Raw genomic sequence first — 24,348 nt, forward strand, 5'->3', positions numbered from 1 at the left:
GCAGGGATAACAACATAGATTGCATTAAGACGTGACTGTTAGTTTGCTCTAACCTCTTAGAGATGCCGCTGAGTGTTTGTTGTTAGGGGGAAGCATTTTAGGGTGACACGGCATTTTACTCTACTTTCCACTAGGCGTCCAGTGCTCAACGTGCCCCTGCCCAGGCCTGAGGCTTAATGAAAGAGAGGGAGAGCGAGAGGGAGTGAAAGTGAATGGATAGGAGCACAGGAGAATGGAGGGATTTTTTTTATGGGAATGTTTCTCTTAATCACATAAAGGCAGCTTAAAAACCTCCATCTGTTTACACAGAGCAGTTCAAAAGAGGCTCCACATGCCTCTGCACACACCCTACATCCCTCCCTCTCTTGGCCATATAAAAACAAGATTCAATGAGAGAGAATCAGGCCGGGCCCTAGAGAGGGATGGAGGAAGAGGGAGAGAGTGACGAGAGGGAGGGAGAATTGAGAGAGGGAGGGAGGGAGAGGAGGAAGACAAGGAAGGAGGGAGAGAGAGAGAGAGAGAGAGAGAGAGAGAGAGAGAGAGAGAGAGAGAGAGAGAGAGAGAGAGAGAGAGAGAGAGAGAGAGAGAGAGAGAGAGAGAGAGAGAGAGAGAGAGAGAGAGAGAGAACTAAATAAAAGCGGATAATTGAAAAACACCGGTGGCCTGGGCTGGGCCTGGCTCTCCGACACGACCTTGGGCAATCTCTCACTCTCTGTTTCTGTGTTGTCTGTGTGTGACTGTTACTCTTTCACCGCAAAGCTTTGTGTTTGCCTATTGCAAACGACTGAGGAATGTGTGCTGTAAGGGGGACAGTTTGTATGTTGAGTCTTGAGAGGAGCTCAGACAGAGCAGAAAGCTTCAGGAACAGGGCCCAGCAGATGTTTTGGGAAAGATGTTTCATGTGGTCAACAAAGATCTATGGAGCAAATGCTTTCCCCATTTTCTATGAGCCATTCAGCCATAAATACACCTGGGGGAGAACAGGGTGGGCAGAAGGTCAAACATGCAGTAGATGTTAATACTTTGTGGTTAACAATATTACAGAGTGGTTACGGAACAGAGCTGTGATAAACCAGGTCCCTTTCGTAACACTTTTCAATCAAGGTTTGAATCGAAACCCAGAGAACAACCAAGAGTGTAGTTTTGTCTTGTGTTTCATCCGAGGGTCCCTTTCCGAGTCCCAACCTGTCTGTTCCTCTCTCCAATCCAGAGGCCCTAACCCCCTTTATTCACCCTCAGAGGTACTGACTGTACCCCAGTCCGTTGGATAACACTCACCCCTTTTTCTCTCAGGTAGGACAAGACCAGGCCTGATCCACACTAGAGACCTGAAAACCTTCAATCTTCAAACAGCATTGGGGGTCAAAGGGCTAATACTGAGTAGTAATAATAATAATGTGCTTTGCCTTGCACTATAAGTATTCTGTGGGACCAGTCATTTTTGGATTGTAAAGAGGCATTTTTTAAATTGAAGCTGCAGAGTTTTAAAACAGCTTATCACTCGAATATCGCTGCTTTAAATCAGTTCGCACATTAGTACTGTCTCAGTCTTTCTCTCTCTCCATCAATTCCAATCAAATTGCATTCAAAATAGATAGGCCTAATCCTGTTCAAGATTGAGATTTACACTGCATTCGGAAAGTATTCAGACCCCTTGACTTTTTCCACATTTTGTTACGTTACAGCCTAATTCTAAAATTGATCAAAAAGTTTTTCCCCCCAACATCAATCAACACACAATACTCCATAATGACAAAGCATAAACAGGTTTATAGAAATATCAGAAATATCACATTTACATATGTTTTCAGACCCTTTACTCAGTACTTTGTTGAAGCATCTTTGGCAGCGATTACAGTTTTGAGTCTTTGAATAAATCAACTGTGGGAGCAATTATTAGGAAATGGAAGACATACAAGTGTCACACCTTGGTCATTGTATCTTGTGTTTTTGTTATATGTTTGGGTAGGCCAGTGTGTGACATGGGTTTATATGTTGTATTTCGTATTGGGGTTTGTATTAATTGGGAGTGTGTATTAGTAGGGGTGTGTCTAGTTAGGCTTGGCTGCCTGAGGCGATTCCTAATTGGAGTCAGCTGATTCTCGTTGTCTCGGATTGGGAACCGTATTTAGGCAGCCTGAGTGCGCGTTGTATTTCGTGGGTGATTGTACCTGTCTTAGTGTTAGTCACCAGATAGGCTGTATTAGTTTCACTCGTTTGTTGTTTTTGTATTTTCAGTTATTTCATGTACCGCATTATTCTTCATTAAAAGTCATGAGTAACCTACACGCTGCATTTCGGTCTGACTCTCTACAAACAACAGACGAAGTTCATTACAACAAGACCACTGATAATCTCCCTCGATCTGGGGCTCCACACAAGATTACTCACCCCGTGGGGTCAAAATGATCACAAGAACATTGAGCAAAAATCCCAGAACCACACGGGGGGACCTAGTGAATGAGCTGCAGAGAGCTGGGACCAAAGTAACAAAGCCTACCATCAGTAACACACTACGCCACCAGGGACTCAAATCCTGCAGTGCCAGATGTGTCCCCCTGCTTAAGCCAGTACATGTCCAGGCCCGTCTGAAGTTTGCTAGTGAGCATTTGGATGATCCAAAAGAAGATTAGGAGAATGTCATATGGTCAGATGAAACCAAAATATAACATTTTGGTAAAAACTCAACTCGTCGTGTTTGGAGGACAAAGAATGCTGAGTTGCATCCAAAGAACACCATACCTACTGTGAAGCATGGGGGTGGAAACATCATGCTTTGGGGCTGTTTTTCTGCAAAGGGACCAGGACGACTGATCCGTGTAAAGCAAAGAATGAATGGGGCCATGTATCGTGAGATTTTGAGTGAAAACCTCCTTCCATCAGCATTGAAGATGAAACATGGCTGGGTCTTTCAGCATGACAATGATCACAAACACACTGCCCGGGCAACGAAAGAGTGGTCCTGGAGTGGCCTAGCCAGTCTCCAGATCTCAACCCCATAGAAAATCTTTGGAGGGAGTTGAAAGTCCGTGTTGCCCAGCAACAGCCCCAAAACATCACTGCTCTAGAGGAGATCTGCATGGAGGAATGGGCCAAAATACCAGCGACAGTGTGTGAAAACCTTGTGAAGACTTACAGAAAACGTTTCCCAAACTCGGTCCAGGAGCAAGCAGATACAGTAAACACGCCGGTGCACGTGGAGCCATTCACACACACACTAATGCTCACACACATGCACACTGACACGCACAAATAGTGCATACACATAGAAAGACACCAAACATCCACAGACTGCTGCTGCTATTTTGGGCTGCACCTCCCGCCCCGTGGCCTTGTAGCCTTCCCACAGTTTGCATATAGAAGTTGTGCGGTGGTGCTGTCAACAAACCCAAATCTGACTGCAGACCAACAGAGCTCCATGCAATTCAGCCACCATAATTACGACAACAATAATAATGTTCTGAAAGAAGAGCAGAAGGACTGTGAGCGCCAAGAGATCTCAGCTCGCCTCTCATGTGGTGTCAGAGCAGAGCCAGGACAGATGCCATGGAGAGAGAGGGAAGAGAGAGAGAGAGAGTGAGGAGATGAAAGGGAGGGAGGAAGGGAGAGGAAGAGAGGAGAAAGACAAAGTGAGAGAGAAACAAGCTGCCACTCATTTATAGCCAAGAAGAGGGAAAAAGAGAGAACGGACAATCAAACATAGATCCTTAAAAGCAGATATCTCTTCCTAAGCCTTATGTTCTATAGATCTGAGGGCAAGCCAACGGCAGCAGGAGCAGGACAGGATCAGACCCGGGATTCATGTTATTAGGATCCCCATTAGCTGATGCAATGACACCAGCTAGTCTTCCTGAAGTTCGAAACATAACGAAAAAGACATTCCAGGCAAAAAGTCTTTACAGTTTACATGTGATACTATTGTTCATTTACATTTAAAACTATGTTCAAATAATATTTAAAATATTTTGAATACTTCTCAATGCCTGGAGCCACAGGTGAGAAAGGGTTTGCACTTTTGGGATGTTTCTATTGGTTACATTGCCACAGGCAAGCTCAACCAAGCACAGATACATGATTTGAAATGATTTCAAGTAGTATGTGAACCCAGGTGTGGACAGGATAGATCCCCATAAAGAGAGTACCTGTACGGACCTAACTCTAACTGATGAGCGATCTGGGGGGTTCTGTAGTAAATATGCCCTGTGACAGCCAGAGGGAGAATTATGTAATGTACACAACTTTAGGGTGGAACATTTCCCATCACTTTGAAGTGGCAGAATGAGTGAGAGAGAGACAGACAGAGACAGAGAGAGGGAGCTAGGCAAAGGAAAAGAGAGGCAGAAAGGGAGGCCTGAGGAAAAGTGTTGGCAGGAGTCCAGCTTATTCAGGTGTCATTGACAGGTCATAAAAGATCAAAATGGGAAGAGAATTCAGGTGTATGTGTGATTTCTCTCTTTCTATCTCTCTCTCTCTTTGTGTGTGTGTGTGTGTGTGTGTGTGTGTGTGTGTGTGTGTGTGTGTGTGTGTGTGTGTGTGTGTGTGTGTGTGTGTGTGTGTGTGTGTGTGTGTGTGTGTGTGTGTGTGTGTGTGTGTGTGTGTGAGAGAGAGAGAGAGATGGAGAGAGTGAGAAAGAGGGAGAAGGAAGGAGAAAGAATGAAAGACAGAGGGAAAGAAAGAGAGACTGACACACAGAGAGAAAAAGGGAGAGTGAGAGAGAGAACCCAGAGCTTCTAATCAGTCAGTCTGTTCATAAAAGGCAAAGATCAGTAGAGTAGCAGCACAAGGCCAGCCTTATTAATTACAGTGTGCCATCCGACTGCAGACTGCAACACACGCGCCAGAGGCAGTCACACACACCAACACATGAATGTTCACACGGACATACATGCACACACACACCACCGCAAGGGAAGTTGTTTGAACTAAACTGAAACGACCAAACCATCTGGTTGGATCATATTATATGATCATATTATATAATATAATCATATCAATGGAAGAAAAAAAATGACAGACGCCACACTACAATTACGCTAGATAATATAGTACCCTGGTAATGAAACATTACCTTCCACATTATCTGTCTCTCAAAGAACTTCCTATCATCACATGACTGCCTGTGGCAGTAGCCTCTCAGCTGATCTCTAGTGAATGAGAACAATGCTGCTCCTGAAGGTGACATATGGTTAGCTGTGACCTCTAACCCCTGTGTTAGGGGCTAACCATGGTTTGACCCTTAGGGGTGGGGGCAGAGGCTCAGAGAAGCTAGGGCCACCCCAGACAGAGCCTACAGGGGTGGGGGGTCAGAAAAGTTATGACCACACCAAAGCCTACAGCCAAAGGCATTCATGGGGGATTAGAGAAGGGGGGGACTCAGGCTCAATCCGGACACACCAACACCACTGGCTTGCGTGCTTAGTGGTCATCTCCTGTCTGACCCCTTATTGACTCCGCTTGGTATAATCCATCAATTAAGCCCGATGTGATCCATGCAGGGCCAGACTGATTACCAGGATGTGTACTCAGAGCATGCGTTGACCAGTTGGCAAGTGTCTACACTTACATTTTCAACCTGTCCCTGACCCAGTCTGTAATACCTACATGTTTCAAGCAGACAACCATAGTCCCTGTGCCCAAGAATGCCAAGGTAACCTGTCTAAATGACTATCGCCCCGTAGCACTCACATCTGTAGCCATGAAATGGTTTGAAAGGCTGGTCATGGTTCACATCAACAGCATCATCCCAGACACGCTGGACCCACTCCAATTCACATAATGCCCCAACAGATGACAAAATCTATATTGCATTCCACACTGCCCTTTCCCACTTGGACACAAGGAACACAATGTGAGAATTCTGTTCATTGACTACAGCTCAGCGTTCAACACCATAGTTCCCTCCAAGCTCATCACTAAGGTAAAACACCGCCCTCTGCAACTAGATCCTGGACTTCCTGATGGGCTGCTCCCAGGTGATGAGGGTAGGCTACAGGGGCCCCTCAGGGGTGCGTGCTTAGTCCCCTCCTGTACTCCCTGTTCACCCACGACTGCTTGGCAAATCATGACTCAAAAAGTCATGAAGAGGGCATGACAACACCTCTTCTACCTCAGGAGGCTGAAACGATTTGTCATGGGCCCTCAGATCCTCAAAATCTTCTACAGCTGCACTATTGCGAGCATCTTGACTGGCTGCATCACTGCTTGGTATGGCAACTGCTTGGCATCCGACTGAAAAGGTACTACAGAGTATAGTGCGGACGGCCCAGTACATCAATGGTGCCGAGCTCCCTGCCATCCAGGACCTCTATACCAGGCGGTGTCAGGATGGCCCTAAAAATCCAGCCACCCAAGTCACAGATGAACCAACAGGACCCTGGACAGTGTCTACCCCCAAGTAATAAGACTGCTAAATAGTTAGGTAAATAGTTACCCTTTTTGCACTAACCTTTTTGACTCACATACGCTGCTGCTACTGTTGACTATCTGTTACTTTATTCCTAGTTCCTCAGTTACCTCGTACCCCTGCACATAGACTCAGTACTGGTACCCCTTGTATATATCCATGTTATCATTACTCAATGACTCAGTACCGATACCCTTGTACATAGCCAAGTTATCCTTACTCATAGACTCAGTACTGGTACCCTTGTATATAGCCAAGTTATCCTTACTCATAGACTCAGTACTGATACCCTTGTACATAGCCAAGTTATCCTTACTCATTGACTCAGTACTGGTACCCTTGTATATAGCCATGTTATCATTACTCATAGACTCAGTACTGGTACCCTTGTATATAGCCAAGTTATCCTTACTCATTGACTCAGTACTGGTACCCTTGTATATAGCCAAGTTATCATTACTCATTTTGTACCTATTATTACCTTAATTATTACATGTTTACTTGAATATTATTGATCTATTTTCTTTCTATCTGCATTGTTGGGAAGGGCCCTTAAGTAAGCATTTCACTGTTAGTCCTCACCTGTTGTTTACGAAGCATATGACAAATATAATTTGATTTGACCTGCCCCACCCCAAAGCACAACCTTAGCATGTGTTAAGCTCACACCAGCCCCAAACACAGTTACCCCCCCTTAGACACACCCACAGCCGTCGGTCTGCTCCCCACCCCCTCCCAGTTTACAGTCACCTGCCTCCTATAACCCTCTCCACCCCCACCCAGCACACAAGAACAGTCCTAATTTCATCTGTCCAACTCAGATAATAAAAGACTGGCGGCGGCTCCAGCTCCCAAACCTAAATGACTCAGAAAGGCAGGCATTCCATCCCACTTGTTTTGAAGTGAGTGTGTGTAGGACAAAAGGGAGGAATGCACTTCTTCCATTGAGGAGGGAACCTGAAGTATTCCAGCGCTATTGTTCTGCCTCCTACAATAGCAGAGTGCAGAAAGGTGTTCTGGGATAAAAGGCTTCTCTTTTACCTTACTAATCTCCATGTTACATAGTCACTCACTCAGTCCCTGGGGTGGCTAACGGTCTGTACAGTAAGGGAAACGTTGGTACTTTTGAGATAAAAGAACATGAAAAACGGTTCAGTATTCACATTTTTGTTGCTCTCGGTACTGCTGTCAAAATGTGTCTCACGTAGTATATTGGTTGAGAGGATCGCGCGAGTGCACCGTGCCTTTTGTCTGCTCCACTTACTCAATGCTAGAGCACTGGGAGTCTGGTCTGCAACATGTTAGTTCCCCCCACTCATTTTGCAACAGAAGTTAACACACTTCAACAATGCAAAACGGCATGTAGAAACGTTAATTATTGTTCGCAAAAGAATGTCCATACAGGCTAGAACACTTTACAATGCAATAAGATACCAGTACCTTCCAGCTTTGTAGGCTAACTTTCCTGGCTAGCTTACAGCTGAAGCTATCATCAATTCACTACCCTGGTGCTTTGTCTGTGATAATATGCAAACCAAAACGCAAAATATGCTGATTTCATAGCGGATTGCCAGCCAAACCTTCATTCATTCACTTAATCGTTCTCTCTCTCACTTCCCCCCAAAAGATGATCTATCTTGCTATGGGAATGAAATCATTACTGGTTAGAGACAGCGTACACTCTAAAAAATAAGCTACTTCTCTGCAAATGTTGTTAGTACAATAAAATAAAATGTTGTTAGTACAATAAAATAAGATTGTCATCTGAAATCAGCCAAAACAAGGTTGATAACTCAATGCATGCACACACTCCTAATGAATAATATGCATTCACCTGTATTGTGAATAGACCAGAGGCTACATTTTGATTTACCCAGTTTATAAAGAGATTTACCATTCCAAAACATAATTACCATTATGTTGTTAAGTAGTTAAAATGGTAAAAACAAAGTCAAATTGATTGTATGATTGATTCTTTAATGCATAGGCCTACATGGCTGCCTCTGAAAATAGTTTACATAAAAAATGTAATGCTATTTTAATGAAATTGAACTCAAAAGATGCCACAACGATTGAACAGACCAGAAGCTTTTAGACTCCTCTCTCCTAGCACTTCACATCCACACAAACAGCAAAAACCTCAGTGAGCCATTTGCCACCAGGTAAATACACATACAGTATGAAGTGACAAGTGGAAGCCTCCTCTTCAAGGTGAAAGGATCACTGCTCATTTCTATTATTCCAGGTCATATCCCATTTAAAAAGAAAAGAACAACACCAAAACATTTTTTGAAAATGTCTAATTAAAGAAAGGAATTAGAGGCCAGGCAGAGAGAGAAGTTTGCATCTTTATTTTCATGGAGCTGGGGTTGGCTGACTGGCTGTGTGCTCTGTGTTGATGCAGCCTGAGAGCTGAGGACAGAGAGGGAGGTCCAACAGATTGATGGAGGGAGGGTGAATGGAGCCTAACAGGCTATTGGGATGCAGAGATTAAAGCAGATTCACTCTCTAGTCTCTGGGTGAGCCACAGAGGACCTCTTTATTTCAAAACAAATATATATGGTGCAAAATTCATATTTACAGTGCAGAAGTCATTATTATAAAGACTTTAACAGTTTGCATAATGTGTGAATAGTAAATACACAAAAAACTGACCATTCAAATCTAATCAGTGACTACGGAAATGCACTCCCCAGTCTCCGTGGCGACCACAGAAGACTTATCGCCTGGCGCGCCTGGCCTTGCTTCACGGTTAGCCTACGACAACTGGCTCCTTTTTCTCAGTGACAAGGATCTAGCCTAGCGCACTGACTGAAATGTTGTCTGTGTGTCTGTCTGTTAGAAATAGGTTTGAATAGTATTTTTAATAGTTTCATACTGTGCTTGATTGAGCTTGTTGTTGCAATGGGCCCCAAAGAGCGCCAAAAGTGGAAACCGCGCCCATGTGGCACTCCAGGCAGACTAAAGCAAATGCTCAAGGATTTGAAAGATTTGAAATAGTATTTGAATTCAGGACTGCCGTCTGTTTGTCAGAAAAGAAGAGCCCCTCTTTCTGTATCGCTGATGTCATCTATTCTCTATCTATTCTAGATTGCCCCATCACCCACATCGGTTATTCTATGGTCATCACAGAGCTCACACTCGAAAGCTCAGTCCCAAAACATTCAGTGGAGAGAATCAAGACAAGAGATGCCAGCCGGTTTGATTGCTGTAGGAAAAATGACATAGAGGCTACAATAGGTAGGTGGAACACTAGGACGAGACTATGCAACAAGTAAGTGGGTGCCGCAAAGTACAACTAACCTGACTTAAACCCTGGCACAGCTTCAGCAACGTATGGTACATCAACAATATCAAATCTTGCTAGTCCATTCCTCGTGGAAATTTAGGACACTGCAAAAAACTGAAATTGCAGAGTAGTGAAGTGTATTCCAACTGCAGCAGTGAAACGGAAGATCATAGTATTGTAGTGAAGTTGAACCTCTCCATAGAATAGCGCTTGTCAGAGTGTGGAGGTCAGAGGTCAGAGTGGAGGTCAGCCCTGACAGAAAATACGAAGACAACCACCACTAGAGAAAGAGAGAGACTGACCTCAGTCACAACACTGAAAGCCACGGCTCGGGGCCCAGGCTAACTCTACTTTGTTCCTTCCTCCACATTGTTTGAATACTTTTTTATTTCTGGCACTGTGGAGTCAGAGAGCTTGCTCTGGAGGAGAATGCTGCTGATGTTGGCAGGGTGTGTGTGTGTATGTGCTGTGTGAGGTTTGTGTGTGTGTGTGTGTGGTGTGTGTGTGGTATGTGTATGTTTGCGGTATGTGTGTATGGTATGTGGGTGGTATGTATGTGTGTGCGGTATTTGTGTGTGTGTGTGTGTGTGTGTGTGTGTGTGTGTGTGTGTGTGTATGCTGGTGGTGAAGGGCAGGGAGGGGAGGCCCCTACAAAGGTTCCCATTGTTTTCCTTCATCAAAAGCCCTGTGAGCGTGGCCAGCGCATCCCTCATAATATCATCCCGTAAACGTAATGGGAGGACCGGGAACGACGGAGGCCACTGCCTGGATCGGGAAAATACCTCCATTTGGTAAATCCCACCACAACTCTATCCTCCTGATTCCTGCTTACAAGCAAAAATGAAAGCAGGAAGCACCAGTGACATGGTCTATAAAAAAAGTGTTCAGATGAAGCAGATGCTAAACTACAGGACTGTTTTGCTAGCACAGACTGGAACATGTTCCGGGATTCTTCCGATGGCATTGAGGAGTACACCACATCAATCACTGGGTTTATTAATAAGTGCATCGAGGACATCGTCACCACAGTGCCTGTACGTACATACCCCAACCAGAAACCATGGATTACAGGCAACATTCGCACTGAGCTAACGGGTAGAGCTGCCACTTTCAAGGTGCGTGACTCTAAACCGGAAGCTTACAAGAAATCCTGCTATGCCCTGCGGCGAACCATCAAACAGGCAAAGCATCAATACAGGGCTAAGATTGAATCATACTACACCGGCTCCGAACATCGTCTTATGTGGCAGGGCTTGCAAACTATTACAGACTACAAAAGGAAGCACAGCCGCGAGCTGCCCAGTGACACGGGCCTACCAGATTAGCTAAATCACTTCTATGCTCGCTTCGAGGCAAGCAACACTGAGGCATGAATGAGAGCATCAGCTGTTCCGGATGACTGTGTAATCACGCTCTTCGTAGCCGACATGAGTAAGACCTTTAAACAGGTCAACATACATAAGGCTGCGGGGCCAGACGGATTACCAGTACGTGTGCTCCGGGCATGTGCTGACCAACTGGCAGATGTCTTCACTGACATTTTTTTACAGACTCAATTTCCCTGATTGAGTCTGTATTACCAACATGCTTCAAGCAGACCACCATAGTCCCTGTGCCCAAGAACACAAAGGCAACCTGCCTAAATGACTACAGATCCGTAGCACTCACGTCCGTAGCCATGAAGTGCTTTGAAAGGCTGGTAATGGCTCACATCAACACCATTATTCCAGAAACCCTAGACCACTCCAATTTTCATACCGCCCAAACAGATCCACAGATGATGCTATCTCTATTGCACTCCACACTGCCCTTTCCCAGCTGGACAAAAGGAACACTTATGTGAGAATGCTATTCATTGACGACAGCTCAGCGTTGACGCTCAGCTCAGCGTTCAACACCATAGAACCCTCATCACCAAGCTAAGGATCCTGGGACTAAACACCTACCATTGCAACTGGATCCTGGACTTCCTGACGAGCCGCCCACAGGTGGTGAGGGTAGGTAGCAACACATCTGCCATGCTGATCCTCAACACTGGAGCCCCCCCAGGGGTGCGTGCTCAGTCCCCTCCTGTACTCCCTGTTCACCCACGACTGCATGCCCAGGCACGACTAAAACACCATCATTAAGTTTGCAGACGACACAACAGTGGACGGGAGGAGGTCAGAGACCTGGCCGGGTGGGGCCAGAATAACAACCAAAAAAAAGGAGAGCCTCTTAAAGAAGAAGTTACAGGTCTGTGAGAGCCAGAAATCTTGCTTGTTTGTAGGTGACCAAATACTTATTTTCCACCAAAATTTGCATATAAATTCATTCAAAATTTCAATGTGATTTTCTGGATTTCTTTTTCTCATTTTGTCTGTCATAGTTGAAGTGTACCTATGATGAAAATTACAGGCCTCTCTCGTCTTTTTAAGTAGGAGAACTTGCACAATTTGTGTCTGACTAAATACTTTTTTGCCCCACTGTATGCATAGTCACTTTAACCATATCTACATGTACATACTACCTCAGTCAGCCTGACTAACCGGTGTCTGTATGTAGCCTTGCTACTTTTATAGCCTCGATACTGTTTTTCACTGTCTTTTTACTGTTGTTTTTATTTCTTTACTTACCCATTGTTCACCTAATACCTTTTTTGCACTACTGGTTAGAGCCTGTAAGTAAGCATTTCACTGTAAGGTCTACACCTGTTGTATTCGGCACACGTGACAAATAAACTTTGATTGATTTAATTTACTGCCATACCTCCACTGTGGCAGATGACACAGACTACACTACTGCCTGCTTTAAAGATAAAATAGCCTGAGCACTGAGGTAAAACAATGGAGAGCACAGAGTTCAGTCTGGTTTAACCAGGCAAAGTGAATGAATGCCTTTGGAGAAGAACTGATGCTCTGTGTAAAATGTTTTTGATAAATGAGTTCATTTATCCAAGTGAATTAGAAATGGAAAAGCCTTCGAGGAGCAGGGTGAGGTAAGGGCTGGATGCAGGGGTCTGCTCCCTCCTGACAGTGTGAGGTTCCAGTGTCTGAAACGTAGCTAACTTTAGAATGTAAGGGAGTGAGGGGGGAAAGGTGTACTGTTCAGACTGGGGTCAGGTTAAGTGTAGCCTACTCCTACACTAAGGGGGTCCCTTACCACAATGACACCCACACACACACACTAGGGCTGGGCGATATGGCCAAAATATCATATCACATACATTTTCTAATTTTTGATGGTATCACAGCATTTGACGGTATTTTAAGTTTCTAAATAATAAAAGTTATTAATATGTTTTATGGGTAGTGCATGACCCTAGGAATTCTAAGTGGCTTTCTCCATTCTAATTGGTTGAACAGTATAAAGCAAGCTTCAACCAGGACAAAACTGACAGTGAAGTAGTCCTATTTGTAGAGCATTGCATAGGAATCAAAGTCCTCTTTTGTAGCATCTAACTCTGGTACTCGACCAATGGTTACCATTTGCATTAGAGGTCAACCGATTATGATTTTTTCCCCCGCCGATACCAATACCGATTATTGGAGGACCCCCAAAAAAAGCCGATACCGATTAATCTGCCGATTCTTTTATATATATATTTGTAATAATGACAATTACAATACTGAATGCACACTTTTATATTAACTTAATATAAACACATAAATAAAATCAATTTAGTCTCAAATAAATAATGAAACATGTTCAATTTGGTTTAAATAATGCAAAATCACAGTGTTGGAGAAGAAAGTAAAAGTGCAATATGGGCTTTGTAAGAAAGCTAACGTTTCAGTTCCTTGCTCAGAACATGAGAACATATGAAAGTTGGTGGTTTCTTTTAACATGAGTCTTCAATATTCTCAGTTAAGAGGTTTTAGGTTGTAGTTATTATATGAATTATAGGACTATTTCTTTCTATACCATTTGTATTTCATATACCTTTGACTATTGGATGTTCTTATTGCCAGCCTAATCTCGGGAGTTGATTGTCTTGAAGTCATAAACAGCGCTGTGCTTCAAGCGAAGCACAGCGCTGCGAAGAGCTGCTGGCAAACGCAGGAAAGTGATGTTTGAATGAATGCTTACGAGCCTGCGCTGCCTACCACCGCTCGCTCAGACTGCTCTATCAAATATCAAATCAAAGACTTAATTATAATATAATAAAGACACAGAAATTGAATTAATATGGCAAAATCCAGAAAAAAATATTTTGAAAACAAAACGATTATTCTTTCAGTGAAATTTGGAACCGTTACGTATTTTATCGAATCGGTGGCAACCCTAAGTCTAAATATTGCTGTTACATTGCACAACCTTCAATGTTATGTCATAATTATGTAAAAATCTGGCAAATTAATTACGGTCTTTGTTAGGAAGAAATGGTCTTCACACAGTTCGCAACGAGCCAGGCGGCCCAACCTGTTGCATATACCTGGACTTTGCTTGTACTGAACGTAAGAAAAGTGACACAATTTCCCTAGTTAATATTGATGGCTGTGATTCGATGATAAATTAACAGGCACCGCATTGATTATATGCAACACAGGACAAGCTAGTTAAACTAGTAATATCATCAACCATGTGTAGTTAACTCGTGATTATGTTAATATTGATTGTTTTTCATAAGATAAGTTTAATGCTAGCTAGCAACTTACCTTGGCTCCTTGCTGCAAACACGTAACAAGTGGTCAGCCTGCCACGCAGTCTCCTCGTGGATTGCAATGTAAGCGGTCATAATCGGAGTAAAAAAATGCTGATTACCTATTGTTATGAAAACTTGAAATCAATTAATCGGCCATTCGGATTAATGGGTCGACCTCTAATTTGCATAGTTATTTGTTTAATTCCAGCATTCCCTTACATAATTTTTATGAATTTCTTCATTTCCTGCACTCATTTCCCAGCCAGCACATTTGGTTCCTTGGAAGTTGTGTGAACATGAGTGTTTGGTTCTGGGAACAAAGCCATAAGTTTCCTGATTGGTAAAACTGATAAAGAACGGAAGTGAACATCTAGCCTGTTCTAGGAATGGTGATTTTTAGGTTGCAGGGAGGTTCTGTGAACGTTTTACTATGGTTCCCTAAAAGTTTTTCTGGGAGGTTTTATTAATGTTCTGAGAACAGAAATTATAGGTTATTTGAAGAACATAAAATAACATTCTGAGAACATGTTTAAATAAGACTTTTAATAACACTGCTACAGTAGCTTAGTTTTGGTAAACTGTTTTGAACTATAAGCACAGATACATTGAAATTTGCTTAGGTATTAATAATGCAAACACATATTTTTTATGGTGGCTCTGCATCAGTGCGATTCAAACCTATAATCCTCTACTCTCTATACTTGGAATTAGTCTACTGTGCCAGCAGGATGGAACTAGCATGTAATGTTTTTTTTACACATACAAAGCTGTTCATTTTAGTCTATTCAAACAGACCCCAATTCAAAGGAAACAAGCACTCATTAAAAGGACATTTCTAAAATGTGCAACTTTATATTCATTATCTCAAGCACCACCCCAACATCAACATATGTGAAGATTGCTTACTACTTGCCTACTACTTGGTTGATGATGTTACTGTAAACACTTATCTTCCTCTTTTTATCTTTTTACGACAAAACAAGCACATACACCATATATACAAAAGTATGGGGACATGCTTTCACATTTGTGGATTCGGCTATTTCAGCCACACCCGTTGCAGACAGGTGTACACAATCAAGCACACAGCCATGTAATCTCCATAGACAAGCATTGGCAGTAGAATGGCCTTACTAAAGAGCTCAGTGACATTCAAAGTGGCACCGCCATAGGATTCCACCTATGCAAGTCAGTTCATCAAATGTCTGCCCTGCAAGAGCTGCCCCGGTCAACTGTAAGTGTTGTTATTGTGAAGTGGAAACGTCTAGGAGCAACAATGGCTCGGCCGTGAAGTGGTAGGCCACACAAGCTCACAGAACGGGGCCGCCGAGTGCTGAAGCTAATAAAAATTGTCTGAGTTACACTACTGAGTTCCAAACTGCCTCTGGAAGTAAAGTCAGCACCGTTCGTTGGGAGCTTCATGAAATGGGTTTTCATGGCCGAGCAGCCACACACAAACCTAAGATAGCTCACCGCTATTGGACTCTGGATCAGTGGAAACACGTTCTCTGGAGTGATGAATCATGATTCACCATCTGGCAGTCCAATGGATGCCAGGAGAACACTACCTGCCCGAATGCAAAGTGCCAAATGTAAAGTTTGGTGGAGGAGGAATAATGGTCTGGGAATGTGTTTCATAGTTCGGGCTAGGCCCCTTAGTTTCAGTGAAGGGATATCTTAACGCTACAACATACAATGACATTCTAGATAATTCTGTGCATCCAACTTTGTGGCAACAGTTTGGGGAAGGCATTTTCCTGTTTCTGCATGACAATATGACCCTGTACACAAAGTGAGGTCCATAAAGAAATGGTTTGTTGAGATCAGTGTGGAAGAACTTGACTGGCCTGCATAGAGCCCTGACCTCAACCCCATCGAACACCTTTGGGATGAATAGGAACGCAGACTGCGAGCCAGGCCTAATCACCTAACAAGACCTTAGTAATGCTCTTGTGGCTGAATGGAATGTTCCAACATCTAGTCTAGTGGAAAGCCTTTCCAGAAAAGTGGAGGCTGTTATAGCAGCAAAGGGGGGACCAACTCCATATTAATATTCATGATTTTGGAATGAGAGGTTCGACAAGCAGGTGTCCACATACTTCAGGTAATGTAGTGTATGTTGATGTGGTAATGGAGATCAATATATATATATTTTTAATTGTCCCTTTAAAAGTTCTTCGAGATAGGGGGCAGTATTTTCACTTTATATGTGTCAATAAGAAGGTCTCTAGTCTTTTGGTGCGCGTGAACAAGAGCGCGCTCGGTGTTGTTTTTCTTCGGTATTGGAAACTGTTTATCCCGTGTTAAATTTTATCGATTATTTACATTTTAGGGTACCTGAGGTTGGATTAGAAACGTTGTTCGAAATGTTTGGCCCAAGTTTACAGGTATCTGATCAGATACTTTGTAGTCATGCTGGGCGAGTTGGAACCGGTATATTTCTGAATCAAACACGCCAAATAAATGGACATTTTGGGGATATAAAGAAGGAATTTATTGAACAAAATGACCATTCATTGTGTCACTGAGACATTTGGGATTGCAAAAAGATGAAGATCTTCAAAGGGAAGGCATTTATTATATCGTTATTTCTGACTTTTGTGTCGCACCTGCCTGGTTGAAAAATTATTTTCATGTTTTTGTATGCGGGGCGCTGTCCTCAGATAATCACATGGTGTGCTTTCGCCGTAAAGCCTTTTTGAAATCGGACACTGCAGCAGGATTAACAAGAAGTTAAGCTTAATTTTGATGTACTACGCTTATATTTTCGTGAATGTTGAATATTTATATTTCTGTAGTTTGAATTTGGCGCTCTGCAATTTCTGCCATTTTGTCAAATCTATCCCGCTAACGGGATTGGAGCATTAAGGGATGGCCAGCACACCTGAACACACTTAACAAAATAGAGTTTTATTGACGCTGAGAACAGAATGTACACTGAACAAAAATATAAACGCAAACCCAACAATTTCAGTTACAGTTCATATAAGGAAATCAGTCAATTGAAATAAATTCATTAGGCCCTAATCTATGGATTTCAAATGACTGTGAATACAGAATTGCATTCGTCGGTCACAGATACCTTAAAAAAAAGGTAGGTGCGTGGATCACCATTTGTCTCATGCAGCAAGACCTCCTTCGCATATAGTTGATCAGGCTGTTGATTGTGACCTGTGGAATGTTGTCCCACTCCTCTTCAATGGCAGTGAGAAGTTGCTTGATATTGGCAGGAACAAGAACACGCTGTCGTACACATCCATCCAGAGCATCCCAAACGTGCTCAATGGGTGACATGTCTGGTGAGCATGCAAGAACTGGGACATTTTCATCTTCCAGGAATTGTGTGCAGATTCTTGTGACATGGGACCTTGCATTATCATGCTGAAACATTGAGGTGATGGCAGTCGATGAATGTCACGACAATGGGCCTCAGGATCTCGTCACAGTATCTCTGTGCATTCAAATTGCCATCGATAAAATGGAATTGTGTCCGTTGCCCGTAGTTTATGCCTGTCCGTACCATAACCCAGCCGCCACCATGGGGCACTCTGTTCACAACGTTGACGTCAGCAAACCGCTCGCCCACATGACGCCATACATGCTGTCTGCCATCTGCCCAGTGCCGCTGAAACCGGAATTCATCTGTGAAGAGCACACTTCTCCATCGAAGGTGAGCATTTTTCCACTGAGCTCGGATATGACGCTGAATTGCAGTCAGGTCAAGACCCTGGTGAGGACGACGAGCACGCAGATGAGCTACCCTGAGACAGTTTCTGACATTTTGTGCAGAAAGGATTTGGTTGTGCAAACCTACAGTTTCATCAGCTGTCTGGGTGGCTGGTCTCAGACTATCCCCCAGGTGTAGAAGCCAGATGTGGAGGTCCTGGGCTGGAGTGGTTACACGTGGGCCGTGGTTGTGAGGCCTGTTGGACGTACTACCAAATTCTCTAAAATGACTTTGGAGGTTGGCTTATGGTAGAGAAATGAACAGTCAATTCTCTGGAAACAGCTCTGGTGGACATTTCTGCATTCAGCTTGTCAATTGCACGCTCCCTCAAAACTTGAGTGGCCTTTTATTGTCCCAGCACAAGGTGCACTTGTGCAATGATCATGCTGTTTGGTTGACTTGTTGTGCTTAGTAGTTAGAGTTGTGCTAGCAAGATAGCTAGCTAGCAGTTCTCAGGTGTTACAGGTGTTACTGGCGATAAAAACAGATGATTGCCATAATTCTTTAGTCATTACTGAATTATTTCATATAAATAATATAACAAATCAAACATTAAAATACAGTTATATAAGGTCAAGTCAAAATCCAAACCAATCTGTGAATGAATAACAGTATATTTTTTAAGGTTTACCACCCAGCCCTAACACCAGCATGTACACGCAGACACACACAAATGTACATTTGGAGAGCAGAAAAGACACCTGAAAGAAAGCCACAGAGACAGAGAGGAGGTTATATATGAATGTTGCGGTTGCCACAGAGAAATAATGATGGTGATAGCATGCATTTCCTAGGGTGAAAACTAAAGGCTTGAACAGTTCATATCAAACAGCTCCAGGTAAAAGCAGGGAGGGAGCATTAAGTGGGGTTGTCAGTCAGTGTTTAGTGCTTTTACTATCCAGTCACTATCAGACAGACTAGTCAGCTAATTAGAGTAGAGTAGATGAATGAACCATAAACTATATTAGTCTGCCTCAAAGAAGTGCCCCCCAGTTTGATGAATCGGTAGACATGCCAGCAAAAGGAAAGGAGAAGAAGAGGGGCCACTCTTTACCTTGACCTCTCACTTTCAAAGACAGAAAAAGTGAAAAACAGACAGCAAAAAGGCTGACGTGGTTTCCATCTATTCATATAATATGAAAAGCTCATTTGCATGAAAAGCTCTCAAACAAATCTCCGTGGTCAAAAATGTTGTTCTATTTTCTTTGTTTTGCAATGCTTCAAAGGAACTGAACGTGCTTAAATGGATTCTGCCCAAAGACGCAGGGGCCCCGGCGCAGCCGATGGATTGGAGGGACAGAGAGAGGACAGAGAGACAGGAATCTGGGGGAGAGCTGAGAGGGAGGCCAGGTGCTGCTCTGGCCTGGGTGTCCAAGAAACAGGGATGGGAAATGGAAAGGGCTGCCAGTGTGGGTCCACTCACTGTGGGAACATATCTCTGGGTCGAGGGAGAGAGACATTGAAGACACACAGCATTAAGCTATGCGGTACGTCCTGATATAATCAAATGTGGGTAGTCCCAGACTCAACACTTTTGAGCTGAGTACTGAATATTATTTTATTGTCACTTACAGATCCAGACTAATAGAACTGATTCAGACAGACAGCCACAACAGACAGACAGCCTTTTTGCATTTAAACCCTCAAAGCCTCAGATTGGCCCCTTTTCCAGATGTTCTCAAGAACTTTCTGCTCTTGATTCTTCTCCCCTAGATATAAACATTTGACATCTTTGCTACTGAACGAAAACGGGCCAAGATGCAAAGCAGGCCACGCGTTTCCACTCCAACCCCCGCTCAGAAACCACCAGGCAGGCAGGAAGAGCCTGGGGTCAGTGTCACCCTCTGTGTGTCTGTGTGCATTCGGTCTTCAATGAGGTCTGGAGGGCCACACTGACATTGTTTTATATTTCCATGCCATCAAAATATGCAAAAAAAAAAATCCTCTATCCATCATTTTTGGAATCTTTAATGCTGCCTGACTGTCTAGTGATTATTAGCGAGCTGGAAAGTCAAGAACCTATATGAATGTAGACCCTTTATTCTACACAGTTTAGATTTGGTTTTAGTCATTTTAAAATGTATCGAGTTTGTTCACCCCCCCACGCCGTATGTTTGACACCACTGGTTTAGACTTTAGGAATATTATCACAGTTTGTCCTATCCAGCCCCACTGTGAGCTAGTTACATTCATTACAAACAGAACTTCCGTAGAATGTTTAGACCACGGCCTACTGGCTGTTTTGTGATATTTGCTGGGAATTCTTTTCAGCCAGAGTTTAGCATTGTTCAGGGCGTAGTTTGACACTGAGCAGGTGGGTCCTTGCAAAGCAGTACATTCTGGGTAAAAAAGCAGGGCTTTTGCCTATGTCAGTGTCAGCCATTTGATGTGGTGAAAAGCTGTGGAGAAATCCTGAACCAGACATTTGCATGAAGAGAACGGTTTACAAATGCAAATGGGGAGAAATCTGCATTTGAGGCTAGCATGGATATGAATCTGTGTCAGCAACACCGGTATAGGTAGTCTTTACATTTACATTTACATTTAAGTCATTTAGCAGACGCTCTTATCCAGAGCGACTTACACACCTTAACTATGGTTGTGCAGTTCCAGGAGATTGCGATTGATGGGACACCTAACTCATGCCCCACAGTCCTACAGTAGGCTTACGTACCTCCTACATTCTGGATACATAACGGAAAAAGACAGGTTCAGCCAGACTAGCAGCACAGCCAAATAGCATGTATGCTCTGTGGTTTAAAGTAAAGTATCTCCTTCTCAAAAGGAAGATATGTTTACTACAGCAGAGCACCATCCCTAAGAGATAAAGCCTGATCGTAATGAAACATGTGGCATCCTCTCAGCTCAGCACTGGACTTCAAAAGCTGTGCTCAGAATGAACTGTGAAATCCAAGCCATCGAAGAAAAAAAAACTTATAGAGGTCATTTGAGCGAAAAGTCACCACAAATCAGGAATCTAACACATCCCTAGGGTGCACAGTGTCTGTTGCCAGGGATAGGAACCATCTAGATTTTTTTTAAAGGACTATAATGAAACCTTATCCCCCAAGGTTTGTAGCTGCTTCACTTTGTTTGCTTAAAGGTCTATTCTGAACGGTGTGTGATGGCGGTGGGTGAAACATGAGGCCTGGCTCTGTGGCCGACCGACCAACGTCCTGTCTGTGTATCTATCTATCTATAGATCTGCCTGCCTGCCAGGCTGCTATAGCAAGGCTGCACTGTAAACAAATGACATCTGACTGGAACATGGGCTATGGCTGCTGGGGGACAGACTACACAAATGTGGGCTAACAAGCAGGCTAATGTTTATTATCTATCTATAACATTTAATTTAGATTGTAGGAAATCATCTTCATGTAAACAAACTGATCATTCTACACAACTACACAGGCAGATCTTGGCTAATACATACTTGCATTCCTGTTTGTTTAGCCAACATATACCTGTCAAAATGAAATGTTAAAGATAGATAGATATGATCATACCTATTGATCTATATAAAAAAACATTTAGTATAACCGCAGATGTAAACCTAAAACCCAATTAATTCAGCCATGAAGAAGAGAAGTGCTTAGCACAGAAACCCCCCATGTCTTTAAATACATACCAACATGCAGCAATGTTTTCTTGTCTTTTTTGAGAATAGATTGTGGACGTGAGGAAACAGCAGAGGGAGCTCCCCCCTATCCACATCAATGGGACCACAGTGGAGAGGGTGAAAAGCTTCAGGTTTCTCAGTGTACACATCACTGACAATCTGAAATGGTCCACTCACACAGACAGTGTTGTGAAGTAGGTGCAACAGCGCCTCTTCAACCTCAGGAGGCTGAAGAAATTTGTCTTGCCCCCTAAGACCCTCACAAACTTTTATAGATGAACAAATGAGAGCATCCTGTCAGGCTGTATCACCGCCTGGTACGGAAACTGCACAGCTCGCAACCGTAGTGATCTCTGCCCAACGCATCACCAGGGGCACAATGCCTGCCCTCCAGGACACCTACAGCACCTTCACAGGAAGGCCAAGAAGATCATCAAGGACATCAACCACCCGGCTACCACCCGGTTACTCAACCCTGCACCTTAGAGGATGCTGACCTATACACAACTGAAGTCAGAAGTTTACATGCACTTAGGTTGGAGTCATTAAAACTCATTTTTCAACCACTAAACACATTTTGTGTTAACAAACTATAGTTTTGGCAAGTTGATTAGGACATCTACTTTGTGCATGACACAAGTAATTTTTCTAACAATGGTTTACAGACAGATAATTTCACTTATAATTCACTGTCTCACAATTCCAGTGGGTCAGAAGTTTACATACACTAAGTTGACTGTGCCTTTAAACAGCTTGGAAAAGTCCAGAAAATGATGTCATTGCTTTGGAAGCTTCTGATAGGTTAATTGACATCATTTGAGTCAATTGGAGGTGTATCTGTGGATTTATTTCAAGGCCTACCTTCAAATGCAGTGCCTATTTGCTTGACATGGAAAAATCAAAGGAAATCAGCCAAAAAATTGGAGACCTCCACAAGTCTGGTACATCCTTGGGAGCAATTTCCAAACGCCTGAAGGTACCATGTTCATCTGTACAAACAATAGTATGCAAGTATAAACACCATGGGACCACAGCCGTCATACCGCTCACGAAGGATATATTGAAGCAACATCTCAAGACATCAGTCAGAAAGTTAAAGCTTGGTCACAAATGGGTCTTCCAAATGGACATTGACCCCAAGCATACATCCAAAGTTGTGGCAAAATGCCTTAAGGACAACAAAGTCAAGGTATTGGAGTGGCCATCATAAAGCCTTGACCTCAATCATATAGAACATTTGTGGGCAGAACTGAAAAAGCATGTGCGAGCAATGAGGCCTTACAAACCTGACTCAGTTATACCAGCTCTGTCAGGAGGAATGGGCCAAAATTCACCCAACCTATTGTGGGAAGCTTGTGGAAGCTTACCCGAAACGTTTGACCCAAGTTAAACAATTTAAAGGCAATGCTGCCAAATGCTTGTCTTTAAATTGTGATGAAAGAAATAAAAGCTGAAATGAATCATTCTCTCTACGATTATTCTGACATTTCACATTCTTAAAATAAAGTGGTGATCCTAACCGATCTAAGATTGTGAAAAACTGAGTTTAAATGTATTTGGCTAAGGTGTATGTAAACTTCCGACTTCAACTGTACATAGACATGGAATAACTTGTCACTTGAATAATGGAACACCAGTCACTTTAATAATGTTTACATACTGCTTTACTCATTTCATATGTATATACTGTATACTATTCTACTGTATTTTAGTCAGTGCCACTCCCACATTGCTAGTCTTAATATTTCTTAATTCCATTCTCTTACTTTTAAATGTGTGTGTATTGTTAGATACTACTGCACTGTTGGAGCAAGGAACATAAGCATGTGACCAATACAATTTGATTTGATAACTGCTAGCTTGCTACCATAGACTTTCAGTCATTGTGCTAACGCCAGTTAGCATTGGCTCCCGAAACTACGGCTAACTTCCTTCATACTGGATGCAATCTTACACATGTAACAACAATAGCAACATGGGTAATTAGCGTTATCTGTGTCTATGGACGTATTTGTATCTGTCCTGGAGAGACGTGGAGCAGCAGGTGTCCTGGCTCAGCACCTGGCCTTACTACCCTGGCCCAGGGTCCTGGGTAAAACCAGTGACAGCTGTGGCCTCAGTGACTCACATCCAGCGCCAGGAAGCATGGGGCTCTCTGCCACATCCACCCACCCCTACCCCATCACATCCCTTTATGCTGAGAGATCACAGCCATGGCAGCATAACATCCTCACAATCACATTCAATGCCAGCCAACATTCTACATTCTACTAACTTAAGTGTGGATCCTTAAAGCACCGTGGATCTAAGAGTGGACAGTGCGCCAGAAAAAAAGGGAGGGGAAAAGGTTTAGCAATCTGGCTCTTCTCCATTCAAATGGATAAGGTCATCTTAAACAAGGACAACTGCCTGGTTCCAACCAAGATACACACAGTAAACAAACAGAAAGAAATAGCAAACAACCATTGTATGCTACACAGTAGAGAGCATTTCAATGTTGTATGGCACAGACTTACAGTAGGTTACAGAGCCCCAATACATTTTTGGGGAGGGCAGATAGTGATGGGCGGAAAAGATATGCAGATATCGCGGTTTTGTACAAAATGTTTTTTTGCCATCCTATAGCTTGTTCTCCATCTTCATATTAAATAGTAAGCCAACGTATTCAGCACTTTATTTCTATGAC

At 43.1% G+C, this 24,348-nt stretch overlaps 1 protein-coding gene across 1 annotated transcript in view; it reads right to left on the reverse strand.

Moving 5' to 3' along the window:
- Nucleotides 1-24,348, reverse strand: part of LOC124000663 (E3 ubiquitin-protein ligase RNF43-like) — a 150,557-nt gene that overhangs the window by 16,073 nt on the left and 110,136 nt on the right. The gene's annotated exons all lie outside the window — the stretch shown is intronic.

The sequence above is a fragment of the Oncorhynchus gorbuscha genome, linkage group LG16 (genome assembly GCF_021184085.1).
Source record: "Oncorhynchus gorbuscha isolate QuinsamMale2020 ecotype Even-year linkage group LG16, OgorEven_v1.0, whole genome shotgun sequence".
In the NCBI taxonomy this organism is placed as follows: Eukaryota; Metazoa; Chordata; class Actinopteri; order Salmoniformes; family Salmonidae; genus Oncorhynchus; species Oncorhynchus gorbuscha.